The sequence below is a fragment of the Mercenaria mercenaria genome, chromosome 11, assembly GCF_021730395.1.
Source record: "Mercenaria mercenaria strain notata chromosome 11, MADL_Memer_1, whole genome shotgun sequence".
In the NCBI taxonomy this organism is placed as follows: Eukaryota; Metazoa; Mollusca; class Bivalvia; order Venerida; family Veneridae; genus Mercenaria; species Mercenaria mercenaria.
The window spans coordinates 49,884,739-49,902,317 of NC_069371.1; the positions used below are offsets into that span (position 1 = coordinate 49,884,739).

Genomic DNA, 17,579 nt, shown 5'->3' on the forward strand with positions numbered 1-17,579 from the left:
TTGACCTAGATATCATCAAGGTGAACATTCTGACAAATTTTTATGGAGATCCATTCACAAGTATGGCCTCTAGAGAGGTCACACGGTTTTTCTATTTTTAGACCTACTGACCTAGTTTTCGACAGCACATGACCCTGTTTCGAACTTGACCTAGATATCATCAAGATGAACATTCAGACCAATTTTCATAAAGATCCCATGAAAAATATGGCCTTTAGAGAGGTCACAAGGTTTTTCTATTATTTGACCTACTGACCTGTTTTTGATGGCACGTGACCCACTTCCGAACTTGACCTAGATATCATCAAGATGAACATTCAGACCAGCTTTCATACAGATCCCATGAAAAATATGGCCTCTAGTCAGGTCACAAGGTTTTTCTATTATTTGACCTTCTGACCTAGTTTCTGAAGGCACGTGACCCACTTTCAAACTTGACCTAGATATCATCATGGTGAACATTCTGACCAATTTTCATGAAGATCTCATGAAATATATGGCCTCTAGAGAGGTCACAAGGTTTTTCTATTTTTAGACCTACTGACCTAGTTTTTGACCGCACATGACCCAGTTTCAAACTTCACCTAGATATCATCAAGATGAACATTCAGACCAACTTTCATACAGATCCCATGAAAAATATGGCCTTTAGAGAGGTCACAAGGTTTTTCTATTATTTGACCTACTGACCTAGTTTTTGATGGCACATGACCCAGTTTCGAACTTGACCTAGATATCATCAAGGTGAACGTTCTGACCAATTTTCATGAAGATCTTGTGAAATATATGGCCTCTAGAGAGGTCACAAGGTTTTTCTATTTTTAGACCTACTGACCTAGTTTTTGAAGGCACGTGACCCAGTTTCGAACCTGACCTAGATATCATCAAGGTGAACATTCTGACCAATTTTCATGAAGATCTTGTGAAATATATTGCCTCTAGAGAGGTCACAAGGTTTTTCTATTTTTAGACCTACTGACCTAGTTTTTGAAGGCACTTGACCCAGTTTCGAACTTGACCTAGATATCATCAAGATGAACATTCTGACCAACTTTCATAAAGATCCCATGAAAAATGTGACCTCTAGAGTGGTCACAAGCAAAAGTTTACGGACGGACGCACACACGGACGGACGACGGACGACGGACACCGCGCGATCACAAAAGCTCACCTTGTCACTTTGTGACAGGTGAGCTAAAAAAACGCTATCAGAAACAGTCTCTAGCAAGAATAGTCAGGTAGGCATTAGATAACACTACTAAGTCGTAAACATTTCTGCCTAAATAAACAATCACTGAAGGTTCATTTGAGGTATTGTCTGTTTCTTTGGTGATTTGATATTACACATGGCAATCTTATTTGTCACTTCTTAGGTCATCACAGGCTTCTATCATGGCGCAATGTTTGTTATACAACCTATGAAAAAATGCATTGCAGCATCAGGAATTTTATTCCTTTAATTATGTCGAAAATTGGTGGACATCTGATTGCCAAGCTTGGAGTGGAAGTATTGTTCTCCTCTGCAAGTTATGTTCATGGTAGGTGAGTTTAGCCTATTAAACTGTTCCATATTTAGGAATGTGCAGCTGGTGGATTGGATCTACATAACCCGTTATATCAAGCTGAATATAAACAAAAGCGGTATCCGTACTTCCAAATGACCAAGCGATCTGCTTTGAGATAAACCCTAATTGGACTTAAAAATAGTACTTCCTTTACATCTTTTAGGGATGTGTCTTCAACATTTCTGCAAGCCTGGATGTCAAGATAAGCAAGATGGCAACCCAAAGTTTCGACTTAACATATAATAAAAAATGTTTACTTTGGAATTCACTTCTTATCTTTATGTGCTACCCAGGTAGTGCCGTTGACATTCCTGTGTGCTTATATGTCCATGTCCAATGCCTATGTTTTTATCGCTTCTTCTCATAGATTACAACGATTAGTTTCAAGTGTATTATGAATGTAAACTGCCAAATCAATTTTAATACTCGTTGGAAACATTTGTTTTGTAACTGAAGCAAGCGGAAAATTTCTTCTAAATTTTATGCTGTTAAAAACATATGCTTGCTTTTTTACTGCATCTGAATCAGGTACATGTAGTGTATACATAGTATTATATACGTATGTATACCATGAGTGTAGAAGCGTTTTCAAAGTTGGCGGGTAGGGGGAAGACTACTGGGGACCCATCCTTCAAGTAGGGGTACTGGGTCTTCTTCCAGAAATGTTTTGATTTTTAAATGCTAAATCCTGCATTCTGGTAAGTTTTGAAACAGAAATCTATGTCATAAACTGAAGTTTCACATGTGTTTTGCGTTTTTTACCTAAAGAAAATGTTGAATTCTCACTGGATTTCTTTCATTTTAGAGAGTTACAAATACTGTTATCTACATTTTTTGTCTTTGTGTTGGAGAATATTTATCAATAAAATGGTCTGTACATGAGTGGGGATTTGGAGGTCGTCCCCAAGAAAATTTTGAAATCTGTGAGTGCCATTTTCTCAATTTTATCACTAAAAGTATAGTTTTCAATTACTCTAAAATTAAGTTATCTAATGACGAATTCGCCTTTCGGAAAAAAGATGTTCAAGAGCAGGAACCCCTTCTCCTAAATAACAAAAGCAAGTGGACTAATTTTGGAGCTGGGTGGGTATATGTAACATGATAACCAACTTCCCTCCGGTCCACTCAATCATGATTACGAAAGAATTGCTTTATATATTGGGCACGTTACATTAAGGTTTTCTCACCAGTTGAACTTCTGCATTCAGCTGGTTTCAACTGAAACATACAAAACAACTCCTGATGTAAAGCATATCAGGAAATTTTCAAGCAACTCATAATCTTTAATTTCTTATAATTTGATATTGAATTTATATACTTCTATTTCCGTTTCCTTCATTTAAAACGTATAAAATAATAAACATAAACTTTAAATAAAATGATTGATTACCTGAATAATCTAAATATAGAAACAAGCTGGGTTTTCCATTGTCATTGATCATAAATGTCATTAGAGTTGTGACCATTCAAAAATTTAACAATTAACACCACTTGATCTCTTTGATCTGTAGTAACGAAAACTCTGAGCCAGAGGAGAAAAGAAAAATGACAATGTCACATAATTATAATTATCCAATGTTTTGTTAATATTTTTTTTTATGAACTGCCATGTAACTGTGCGTTTTATTCTATGAAACCTGCATTTTAGTACAATGTCAATGAAATATTGTAAGGCCTAGCCATTGTTCAGTGACTTTCCAGTTTTGTTTTTACAGTGTTTGTGGGTGCGTGTGTGCCTGTGTGTTAGCTTATTTACAGTCACAATCAGTAACCCACATGGGTGACTTTAGAAGTTTTAGTGGGAGTGAAGGCTCTAACTCAAGACCCCTTATTTTGTAGCTGAAGTACCATTTTGAAAACAACAAAAAAGGAATAACTATTTAAGTTTTGGAACAATTTAAAGAAAATAGGTGTCTTTTCTACAATAACTTTTTTTCCAATGGCAATGAACAGCTTACATAATTTAATATGCTTCACCCTCTCAGGAATGCAATATCTATGTTCGACTTGGAGTACGGACAAGATTTGTGACAGACAGACAGACGGGAGTAAATCATGCATATATATCCCATGCAAAAACAGGGCCTTTGCAGAATATATTTTTTATCTTTGCCAAATATTTGCCATAACCTTTGCAGAACAGTTGCAGCACATGATTGCTGAATATATTCCACAGACAAGTAGAAATGGAACGAACGTGCAACTATTCTGCAAAGCTTTTGCAAATATACACTACGCACACAGAATGCAAATACTTCGCAAAAAATTTACAATTCGCAGCTGAAACTTTGGCAAACACATCGCAAAGTGATAGCAAAGTATTTGCAACTTACATGCAAATAATATGCAAAGTATTTGCAGATACGTAATAAATAGCAAAAAATGAATTTCCGAGGTTCAAAGAAAAGGACTTAATATCTGAAAAACAGATGTAAAGTCACAAAACCATTTGCAGATGTGTATGCATGGGCAATATGTCTCCCACACCACGGGGATGGGTGTGGGGTGCATATTTTGTCTATTCAGAAACAAAAACAAAACAATGAGTGGGCAAATTATGGAAGCCGGGGAGTGTATGCAATTCAAGATAACCAGCTACCTCCGGTCCACCTAACTTTAAATTAGGACATGATTCGTTTATATACAGTATCTCTATCTGTAGGACAACCTTAAAGGTTCATAAACTGAATATACCACTTGTAATAAAACCTTGCATTAAAATCCCATGTCAAAACAATTAGTAAATCAGTTAAATAAACTAAACAGAATTATTTCAAGGCTATATTTCTTTTCCATAACATTTGCTTAACAATTATTCAGATAATTATGACAAATGAAAAATAAATGTTATCTTAGGAATATAAATATTTATATATAATTTATTACAATATATTTGTACAATGTTCTATTTTTAGGAACTACCGGTGGTTTTTCAGTTTCTGTTCAGTTCTTCATAGAAAAATATTATCACCTTGTAAAATGTGCAAATTCTGAGATCCTACGTTTGAAATGAAAAATAATAATAACTGTGATAAAAACTATCTTACTGATTTTAAGAAAAGATCAAAATGCTTTTTGATAAACTAATATCAGTCTATAAATAGAACATGTCTTGTTTCCCATTTAGATTGCTAAAAATAACGTATCTATTTTTAGCTTTATGCATAATGACTTTTATTAAGACTGTTTTTCACATATTGTATCAAACTATTAAAAGATACTTTTAAGACTGGTTGCAGTGTAAAGTACAGTGCAATATTTGCATTTCAGATGTGAGGAAATTACACCACGATGACATTCCCTAGTGACATAACAATATGACAAACAATGACTTCATTTAATTTTAGATATATTATTTCCATTCTTACATGATACCAAGTATTAATTACTATCCACATCCACCAAATATTTGCCCACTTATGTCGTTTACTATGACTTGTATTCATTTTCAGCACATTTCTATCACGTTTGACTCTATGACATGTGACAATAACTGTGAAACACAAAACAGTAATTTTGTTGCAACATAACATCATACTTTGTCTTTCTTTATTCAATATGAAAATAATAAAAAATTCTTTAAAACAATTTAAAGAAAATGGGTGTCTTTTTTACAATGACTTTTTTCCTAATGGAAATGGACAGCTTATATATTTATATGCTTCAGGTTAAACACTTAAATTTCTAAAATCACTGTTTCATTCAAAATTAGATTTTAATAAAACATGACTCACAGTGTCCTTCAATAAGATTTAGGTCAGCACAATGTCATATCACTCGAAATAACATTTGACAGGTTAAGTCTAGACATACCACATACTAAACATAAATACTACTACTGATTTCCAAAGATCTTAATGGCATGTAAGTGGGAAAGATATTTAATACCTCCTGTGCAGAAGTGCTATTTTGGTTTTCTGCACATGTGATCTCCTACTACTTTGGCATTGACAGCTGACTAGGCGCTGACTGATACTTGCTTGTAAAGTGTTCATTTAATGGCAGACAAAAAACAAATGAAAACTGGTCTTAAAACAAATTCGCCATAATTTTAGATTTAGGATGATCTCTCTCTCTCTAGTCTTTACAGGACAATAAAAGACTCCAAATATAATGTCTGCATTTTATCTATTTTATGTGTTTTCAGTAAAATAAAATAGGCACTGCATTTCTAAAGACAAGGGCGTAGGAGCTGGGGCGGCACTCGCCGCCCCAATATTTCGAGGAGCGGCGAAATGCCGAACTTGTAATTTTTTGGAAAAGGCTAGAAAATATTTTTTTTTTTTTTTTTTTTTTTTTTTGTTGGGTTTAACGTCGCACCGACACAATTTTAGGTCATATGGCGACTTTCCAGCTTTAATGGTGGAGGAAGACCCCAGGTGCCCCTCCGTGCACAATTTCATCACGAGCGGGCACCTGGGTAGAACCACCGACCTTCCGTAAGCCAGCTGGATGGCTTCCTCACGTGAAGAATTCTACGCCCCAAATGAGGTTTCGAACCCACATCGATGAGGGGCAAATGGTTTGAAGTCAACGACTCTAACCACTCGGCCACGGAGGCCCCCTAGAAAATATAATGGAGAATAAATACAGCCAATTGTCAATTTATCATGAAGTGCATCGGCGACTGATATATACATAAAATCTTATCATATCGCTGACACCTTGCTATATCACCATGGTGACAGGGTATTGTACAAAATCGGTAATCCGCAACGACCAAGATCGCTGTATTTTCACGCCCCGCAGACTCGGATTATAGGCGATACATTAATTAATGAAAGTTAATCGGTAGTTAATTGCTTACTGCCGAACAGATTATAGACACTTGCAATTAATGTTGTGTCTCAAATTCTACCGACAAAGATATATACCTTGAGTAAAACACAAACGCAAACCGGCATCTTTAGATGTCTTTTCATAAAATATATTAAATTAAATATTTTTGACACTTAAACATATTGTTTGAAATATGAAAGAAACCAATCATAATGATTAAATTCAATGCATCAAATGTAGAAAAATCCTCATAGATTTTACGCTTCCATGACGTTTGGTCGAAAGACACTTCGTCTAATTAAAATTAGGTCTAAATGACAATTTCGTCTACTGTGACATTAGGCCGACGATGTTAATTAGTCTAAATTATTTTTTCGTCGAAATTGGTCGAAAACTGGTCGAAACATGGTCGAAAATGGACACAACAATGTATCATACTACTTTCACTTTATTGAGATGAGGCTGCATTCGATTTATGATTACGAACAGTTACGAAATCGATCATTGTATGAACAGTCTATGACTCAATATTTAATATTATATGCAAGTCCTTTCAGAAAATCAATAGGGGGCCTCTTGTCAAATTCCTGGACGATCAAATGCACTTTCTCATTGGTTTTCTTCACCTGAAATAATAAAAAATATGAGTGTTAGATATGAATCAAAATTGAAAACGTGTATTGGTCGCACTAGTGCGTTCTGAAATAAAAAAGATGTGTGAACAAAATTGAAAATTTGTGTGTACTTCGCAATGATCGCCTGAAAATATTTATATATATATATATATATGAAACAAAAACTTGCCTTTTGTCGAGATTCTCCTGGCTTCTGTCCTGCAATTAATGACTCAATCAATGTCTCTGTGCGAGCTTGTTCGCCCTTTAGTTTCTCAAGAAAGAGGTAGATGTTTGGGTGATTTTTATCTACAATTGTCTTGAAGCGACGGTGCCATCCCTCCAACTGGTTGTTGGTCCTGGGTTCACCTTCAAGAGTGCGCTTGTACACATTCCATAAGTGCGGTGGATACATTGGATCTCTCCACTGACGCGACGACGGGATTTCTGGCAATACTTTCCGCCTTTGTCTTTGAATTTTCCTCTTAACAGTGGCCTCTTTTGGCCAGTAAGCACGAAATTCCGAAGGTAAATCAGATGCCAACTCTTTGTTAACAATTTTGGCGGGCTCATCTTGTGATGAGGCGGCAGCTTCCCGCACTCTCGCCATAGACATCTGTACGGCAATCTGAGGAAAATCAGGTCCGTGGAGATCATGGTCGGACTCTTTCGTCACACTGTCATCGGCTAAGGTAATCAGTCGTCCCTTACATTTTCTATTTTCGCATCTCCAGTATGTTTTGCCTGTTTTTGTGTCCAAACGATCTTTACAGTAAGAAAATCCATTGAAACTTGCTTTTTTCCCACCCCTCGAACTAAGAAAAAATTCCGGCTTTGTTGTCATGATGGGTATCGAAACTAATGAAAACGACCCGAAGAAATGGCTCAAATTCACTCAAAAACATAATATACTCACCTAAGGCAAATCTAAAAAACGAGCAAAAATGGGTGAACATCGCTCAATGAAATAAGTATAACTGGTCACATAATTGGTCAAAATGGGATGAATATCGTTCGCCGATACAAGCTTATAATCAATCTATAAAGAAAAAATAGACCAATTGTCTTATTAGACCAGGTGACGTATTCGACCAGAAACCAGTAGGCTAAATTTAGATTAGACTAGTTGTCTTTCGACCAAACGTCTAGTTACATTTACAAGTATTACAGCTTTAACATAATAATGGAAAAGGCCAATCAGCCTGGCAATTTTGCGTTTCCAAAGTGATCATTCGGTAAAAAGAACCCTGAACTCCGTTCATTCAACCCTCAATGGTTCAGCGTATTTCCATGGATTCACTATGATGAGGTAAATATTTGTTGCAAAATATACGATTATGTTAGGTCTCCTGTACATTTGGGATCTGTCAAGTTAAAGCCTCAGGATGCTTTTAAATAAATGCTACCATACATATTACAAATTACAATACGTGTCAATATTTCACTAGATATTCAAAATGTTTTAAATTACTGAATGCATTCATATTAGGAGTTCTTACACATTTACATGTGTATGCATTTTTTTTCAATCCAAAGATCTGGCGTTCTGTTTCATCTGTATGTCGGCTATGAAAGAAGGCAAAATCGCTAACTCGAAGGCCGAGTCTGCGTTCGTATTGGCGGGCTTTTGCAACTGGAAGGACGCCACAACAAAGTACAGAAAACATCAGCAATCAGAATGCCACAAGGAAGCAGTTGAAAGACATGTTACTCTGCCAAAATAGACAAAAGACATTGGGGAAACACTATCTGCTGCTCACTCAGAAGAAAAGAAACACAACCGCGCCCAACTACTTACTATCTTGAGAAACATCCGGTTCTTGGCACGTCAGGGAGTAGCGTTACGGGGGCACGATGAAGACGAGAGCAACTTCTTACAGCTACTCAGACTTCACGGCGAAACAGACGAGTCGATCATAACATGGATGGAGAAGAAAAGGGAGAAGTATACATCACCCGACATTCAGAACGAAGTCCTACAAATAATGGCACTGGGTATTCTGCGGAAAGTAGCCTCCGACATCAAGGAAAATCACTTCTTCACCATCATGGCTGACGAGACTACAGACCAGTCCAATCGTGAACAGGTTGTTCTGGTGTTGAGGCATGTGGATAATGAACTGAATGTGCACGAGGATTTTATTGGGTTGTACATGGTGGCATTAATAGACGCAAAGACACTGACCAGCGTAATTGAGGACACACTCATACGTATGAATCTCGGACTGAACAACTGCCGTGGTCAATGCTACGATGGTGCGAGCAACATGTCTGGCTCGAAAAGTGGAGTTGCTACAAATCTCGTCCAGAAGGAACCACGTGCCGTATATACACACTGCTACGGACATGCTTTAAATCTTGCCGTTGGTGACACTGTTAAACGATCGAAAGTTATGAGGGATGCATTAGACACCGTTCATGAAATGTCAAAGCTGATTAAATATTCACCCAAGAGAGACAGTCTGTTTGAGAAGCTGAAAAGTGATATGAATCCAGACCAACCCGGATTTAGAGTGCTATGCCCAACACGGTGGACTGTTCGGGCCGCTAGCCTAAACAGTGTCCTTGAGAACTATAATGTGTTGCAGACATTGTGGGACAGCAGTTACGATGATGTCAAGGATTCGGAAACACGTGCGCGCATCTTGGGTGTGCAGACACAAATGAGTAACTTTGATTTTCTCTTTGGTGTTAGCTTGGGATTCGAGGTACTGCGACACACTGACAATCTTAGTAAAACACTACAACACAAGGAAATGTCCGCGGCAGAGGGCCAGAAACTCGGGAGGATCGCTACTGAAACGCTTGAGCGCATGAGAGATGAGGATAGCTACGTTAAATTCTGGGACCAAGTGAATGATCAGCTCAACACTCTTGATGTCAATGAGCCAACTATGCCGCGTAGATGAAAAATGCCAGAACGATTTGAGACTGGATGCGCACCCAATGAATATCCTGCCACAGTGAAGGACTTGTACCGTCAAAAATATTATGAGGCGCTCGACCTTACTATAAACTGCGTGCAGAGCAGGTTCGATCAACCCGGGTACAAGACCTACAGACATCTTGAAGACATGTTGATTAAATGTGTGACTGGTGATCTGTCTTTTGTAGATGACATGAACTATGTTGTAGAATTCTACAAGGATGACATCGATCAGACATCTCTACTCACTCAGCTAAAAACCCTTCAAGTGTATGCGGAGAGTGCAATCAGCGACACAAAATGTGTTTCCTTGCAACCTGTTGTTGAGCTTATTCAAAACATGAACCCGGTCTCAAGGAATATGTTCTCTGAAATTGTGACTGTGTTAAAACTTGTGCTAGTGATGCCAGCGACGAATGCGACTAGTGAACGTACCTTCTTGGCTCTACGTAGAGTTAAGACTTATTTGCGTACCAGTATGACACAGAAAAGGTTAAACCATCTCGTGACACTCTATGTGCATAGGGAGATGACAGACAAAATTTACATGATGGAAGTGGCAAATGAATTTGTTTGTGGAAATGAAACACGCTAAAGTACATTTGGAAAGTTTGTTTAACTTGGATTGGTGCTAATGATGTTCTACATATATATGCTGTACATTGTGTGCAATAAATTATGTAATGAAATTAAAATATATAAACATACGAGTATATAATTAGTGCTTATTTCAGAAAGAAAACAGTGAATTGCGTTTTACCTTTATAATGCCATTTAATGACTAAAATTCAGACTAAAATTTAGACTAAATGACTAAAAGTCAGGGTCTTGTGCTCGATCCCCTACATAGACATTACTGGTTCTACCGCCATTACAGTTTTTAAACACAGTAAACTGTAATTATGGGTGAAAACTCGAAATAAACGATAAGTTTAACAGCTACTGCATGAGCAGTCCAAGAAGTCGCCAGATTGCACCATTTACTCTAGCTATATGCAAATTTTTCCCGGGGACACCCCGGACCCCGTTGCTGCGAGAGGGATCCCCCCTCCCAAACCCACCCCCTTCGCCGCCCCAATACGCAAATGGTCCCTACGCCCCTGAAAGAGGGGGATATGAAAAATACTGACTACTCAAAGACCACTCAAAGCATAAATATCAACGTCGGCTGACCCCTTGGTTGATATTCATATGTCTCAAGGTGAACATTTTTCATATTACCCTCTCAGGAATGCAATATCTATAATTGTTGTTTAAATAATACCTTGTTCAGACTATGCTTTTAATCCCATATTAACTTGGGTTTATTTTTTAAAACTTGTTTGCATCCAAACTATATGTGGTGTAAAATGTGAATTATGTAAATGTCAACTGGTTTCTGTAATATAGCATTAAAACTACCTTGGGAGGTGGTTTTAATACTATATTAAAAAGTAATACTACATTATTTTACAAGTGTGAACACAAATGTGAGTTATAACTGGTTTTTCAATCCCAAATCCCCAGATCTTACCTTTTGGCTGAAGAATACCATGTGTTTCTCTTTTGTATCAAACGATTGATGCTATAATGGCTGAAGTGTCGATGAAGCAAAAACATTAAATTGCGATATGAAGTCATGCACTGATGCTCAAAATGAACTATAGATGGAATGAACAGAAATTTTTAGATGAACACTGAAGTTTAAACCTTGATTACTTCTTCTTGTTTCTGTCAGCCTCCTTCTTTGAAACCTTTTTTGCTTATTGCAAAATATTTGTATTTATTTCAACATTGCATGTATATATTTAAACCACATTTCTTTGCCTAGTGTGGACACAAACTAGATTATATTTTGATGAGTTTTAAATGTCAAATACCAATTATAGCCAATTAGTGCCTGATAAAAATAAAACAGATCTGCTAGTGTGAACACGGTATAAGTTATGCAGCATGTATGTAGTCCTACCTTGAAAAGCCTTGGAGAAAAAAAGCTAAACTAGAGCTGTTTTTGAGAATAGCGCATGTCTCCCACAACTGCCTAATCATCTAAATAATGTCAGTCTTTATATACTGTTTACTCACTACAAATATACCTTTGAAGAGTAAAAAGGCTGATATTGGGTAATTCAAGGGCCATAATTCTGAAGTGCCTAGGGCGATTTGGCTAGTTAATAAACTTGGCCAAAGAGTTATGGTCAAAAACATTTGGTTCAAGTTTACTGAAGATCAGATGAGATCTGTTTGACTTAGAGCGCGGACAAGACTAAAAAGGCCAATTTTCTGTAATTCAAGGGCCATTATTCCGAAGTGCCTGGGCCGATTTGGCTAGTTATTGAACTTGGCCAAGGACTTATGGTCAAGCACAGTTGTTCAAGTTTGGTGAAGATCGGATGAGCAATGTTCGACTTAGAGTGCAGACACGATTTGTGACAGAAAGACAGACAGACAGACAAGACAGGAGTAAATCAATATGTCTCCCACACCACTGTGTGGTGGAAGACATAACTAGCAAAAAAAGCAATGGAAATTAAATTTTTCTTAAATTTTCATCTGCATTTTTTTGGGTGGGTGTGCATATTTTGTCTATTCAGAAACAAAAACAAAACAATGAGTGGGCAAATTATGGAAGCTGGGGAGTGTATGCAATTCATAGATAACCAGCTGCCTCCGGTCCACCTAACTTAAGTTAGGACATGATTCGTTTATATACCGTATCTCTATCTGTAGGACAACCTTAAAGGTTCATAAACTGAATATACCACTTGGAATAAAACCTTGCATTTAAACCCCATGTCAAAACAATTAGTAAATCAGTTAAATAAACTAAACAGAATTATTTCAAAGCTATATTTCTTTTCCGTAACATTTGCTTAATAATTATGCAGATAATTATGACAAATGAAAAATAAATGTTAACTTAGGAATATAAATATTCATATATAATTTATTACAATATATTTGTACTATGTTCTATTTTTAGAACCACCTGTTGCTTTTCAGTTTTTGTTCAGTTCTTCATAGAAAAGTATTATCACCTTGTAAAATGTGCAAATTCTGAGATCCTGCCTTTGAAATGAAAAATATTAATAACTGTGATAAAAACTAACTTACTGATTTTAAGAAAAAATCAAAATGCTTTGATAAACTAATATCAGTCTATAAATAGAACATGTTCTAGTTTTCCATTTAGATTGCTAAAAATAACCTATCTATTTTTAGCTTTATGCATGATTTTTATTTACGACTGTTTTTCACATATTGTATCAAACTATTAAAAGACGCTTTTAAGACTGGTTGCAGTGTAAAGTACTGTGCAATACTTGCATTTCAGACGTGAGGAAATTACACCACGATGACATTCCCGAGTGACATAACAATATGACAAACAATGACTTCATTTAATTTTAGATATATTAATTATTTCCATTCTTACATGATACCAAGTATTAATTACTATCCACATCCACCAAATATTTGCCCGCTTATGTCGTTTACGATATATTCATTTTCAGCACATTTCTATCACGTTTGACTCTATGACATGTAACAATAACTGTGAAACACAAAACAGTAATTTTGTTGCAACATAGAGTAAGTGTACTCGGTTTCGCACAGTTCACGGTTTCGCACACCAAAGAATTTTCCGTTTCTTGTAATGAAATACTTGCCAAGAGAAATTTAAACTGGTGAAATCAAGGGACCAGGTCTCCTTTTGAATGTTCCTATAGTTTTCTAAACGACAAGCAGGCATCCTGATAAAAGACAAAGATATATAAAAGTGTAGTAAAAGTATCACCCAGACAGCATAAAATTAGACACCACTGAGGGTACCTCGCTTGTGCATGGTATAGCGACATCATTATGATAATGACAGCTAAAAATACAGTTTCTACAGAAGTATCAGTGTTGTGCAATTTCGATTCAACCAATATCCGTACTGTACAAAGAATTAGAGAATTTTTAGTCACGGTGTGCGAAACCGGGTACAAATATGTCCGAATAATGGGTCATTTTCTGGCTATATTGGAGAGGTAACAGTGGTGAGCAGTTATCACATGAAGAATAACCTAGTGCATAAATAAAGAGCCATGTATCTATTCTTCTGCCTGAAAATGCAAAATAATAAATTGCTTCCACATATTTCAGTTTATTTCAAGAAGTGTGTAAAAAGTGTGCGAAACCAGGTACACTGACTCTAACATCATACTTTCAGTCTTTCTTTATTTAATATGAAAAAAACAAAACAAAATTCTTTATAACAATTTAAAGACAATGGGTGTCTTTTTTACAATGACTTTTTCCCAATGGCAATGAACAGCTTATATATTTAATATGCTTCAGGTTAAACACTTAAATTTCTAAAATCACTGTTTCATTCAATATTAGATTTTAATAAAACATGACTGTCCTTCAGTAAGATTTAGGTCAGCACAATGTCATATCACTCGAAATAACATTTGACAGGTTAAGTCTAGACATACCACATACTAAACATAAATACTACTACTGATTTCCAAAGATCTTAATGGCATGTAAGTGGGAAAGTTATTTAATACCTCCTGTGCAGAAGTGCTATTTTGGTTTTCTGCACATGTGATCTCTTACTACTTTGGCATTGACAGCTGACTAGGCACTTACTGATACTCGCTTGTAAAGAGTTCATTTAATGGCAGACAAAAACAAATGAAAATTGGTCTTAAAACAAATTCGCCATAATTTTAGATTTAGGATGATCTCTCTCTCTAGTCTTTACAGGACAATAAAAGACTCCAAATATATGTCTGCATTTTATCTATTTTATGTGTTTTCAGTAAAATAAAATAGGCACTGCATTTCTGAGAGGGTGATATGAAAAATACTGACCACTTAAAGCATAAATATCAACCTCGGCAGTGACCCCTTCTTTGATATTCATATGTCTCAAGGTGAACATTTTTCATAATACCCTCTCAGGAATGCAATATCTATAATTGTTGTTTTAATAAGTTATGCAGTATGTATGTAGTCCTACCTTGAAAAGCCTTGGAGAAAAAAAAAAGCTAAACTAGAGCTCCTTTTGAGAAAAGCGCATGTCTCCCACAACTGCCTAATCATCTAAATAGTAAGTCAGTCTTTATATACTGTTAACTCACTACAAATATACCTTTGAAGAGTAAAAAGGTTGTTTTTGGGTAATTCAAGGGCCATAATTCTGAAGTGCCTGGGACGATTTGGCTAGTTAATAAACTTGGCCAAAGAGTTATGGTCAAAAACATTTGGTTCAAGTTTACTGAAGATAGGATGAGAACTGTTCGACTTAGAGCGCGGACAAGAGTAAAAAGGCCGATTTTCGGTAATTCAATGGCCATAATTCCAAAGTGCCTGGGCCGATTTGGCTAGTTATCAAACTTGGTCAAGGACTTATGGTCAAACACATTTTGTTCAAGTTTGGTGAAGAACGGATGAGCAATGTTCGACTTAGAGCGCGGACAAGAGTAAAAAGGCCAATTTTCGGTAATTCAAGGGCCATAATTCCGACGAGCCTGGGCCGACTTGGCTAATTATCAAACTTGGCCGAGGACTTATGGTCAAACACATGTTGTTTGGTGAAGATCAGATGAGAAATATTCGACTTTGAGTGCAGACAAGATTTGAGACAGAAGACAGACAGACAAGACAGGAGTAAATCAGTATGTCTCCCACACAACAGTGTGGTGGAAGACATAACTAGCAAGAAATGCAATGGAAATCAAATTTTTCTTAAATTTTCATCTGCATTTTTGGGGTGGGGTTGGGGTGCATATTTTGTCTATTCAGAAACAAAAACAAAACAATGAGTGGGCAAATTATGGTAGCCGGGGTGTGTATGCAATTCATAGATAACCAGCTGCCTCCGGTCCACCTAACTTTAAATTAGGACATGATTCGTTTATATACAGTATCTCTATCTGTAGGACAACCTTAAAGGTTCATAAACTGAATATACCACTTGGAATAAAACCTTGCATTTAAACCCCATGTCAAAACAATTAGTAAATCAGTTAAATAAACTAAACAGAAAATAATGTATCTATTTTTAGCTTTATGCATAATAATTTTTATTTACGATTGTTTTTCACATATAAAGATGCTTTTAAGACTGGTTGCAGTGTAAAGTAATGTGCAATATTTGCAATTGTGAGGAAATTACACCACGATGACATTCCCGAGTGACATAACAATATGACAAACAATGACTGCATTTAATTTTAGATATATTAATTCCATTCTTACATGATACCAAGTATTAATTACTATCCACATCCATCAAATATTTGCCCGCTTATGTCGTTTACTATGTATTTATTTTCAGCACATTTCTATCACGTTTGACTCTATGACATGTGACAATAACTGTGAAACACAAAACAGTAATTTTGTTGCAACATAACAACATACTTTCAGTCTTTCTTTATTTAATATGTAAATAAAACAATGAATTTGTTTCTATTACATAATAAACTTTGAATACAAGTGGTCTATTCATGGATTTTCATTTTCAGAAACATTTTGTCATGCAGTTTCTTTTACAGTTGCGGGTCTTTAACATACTTATTTAGGTATGTAGTACATGTACCAGCAAAGACAAATAATAAATTTTAATCATAGCTGTATTTTAAGCACATATTTTCAAAAAATTTCATGACTGTTAATATTTTGAGAAGTATATTAGATTATAATTGAGCCGTGCCATGGGAAAACCAACATAGTGGGTTTGCGACCAGCATGGATCCAGACCAGCCTGCGCATCCGCGCAGTCTGGTCAGGATCCATCCTGTTCGCTTTCAGATCCTATTGCAATTAGAGAAACTGTTAGCGAACAGCATGGATCCTGACCAGACTGCGCGGATGCGCAGGCTGGTCTGGATCCATGCTGGTCGCAAACCCACTATGTTGGTTTTCTCATGTCACGGCTCAATTATGCTAATAAGACCACAATTTTATGCATTTAGTGGTTATTAGCACAGCTAAAACTACATTTGCACAGGATATTAGCGAGGGTGCCAATACGTGATTTAGGATGCTAGTAAGCACATAAATCTTTCACTGTCACTTAGTGAATTGTCTATTTTGATACATCCCTAAACACGATTCAAGGAACATTTGATAAGTGTAATAATCTAATCAATTCAAATATCCGCTTAAGTGAACTTTTTAAAGTGATGCCACAGAATGAAACGAGGCGGTCCATTAATAATGTTATTATGCATGCTTCCAGTTGTCAGCTGTCAGTTATAGGATTCTTACAACTTTGTTAATATTTATAGTAAGATATATTATAAAGAAAGCAAAATGAAATATAAAGATAATATAAGTATTTGAAATTATACAAACTATTTCAGGGGCAGTAGATGTATTTATTGTGTAACTCAAAATATACTTTTTCGAAACCCAGCACTTCGCCTACTGGCTGTAAACTATTTTGATACATAAACATTACAATGATCTATGAAGTTTAAGATTCACTTGAAGGGAAGTTAAAGCTTACAAAAAAAATATAACAACACTTAGACCTCTGATTACCATGTTGTGGCAGTCCAGTTTGTGTACAAGAAAGTAGTAGAATAAAACCTCTGAGAAGCAGTCAATCTATGGACGTAAAGGCACAGAATCGCTGAAGGTGTGAGTATAGGGGATTCCAAGAATGTATATGGAGTAGCATAAGAAATACATGTATGTTGCCTCAAAGGAACA

General features: G+C 36.2%; 1 protein-coding gene across 1 annotated transcript in view; it reads right to left on the reverse strand.

Annotated features, from left to right (window-relative positions):
• The window catches only part of LOC123530714 (ankyrin repeat and zinc finger domain-containing protein 1-like), a 42,086-nt gene that overhangs the window by 15,281 nt on the left and 9,226 nt on the right, over positions 1-17,579 (reverse strand). The window lies entirely within an intron of this gene.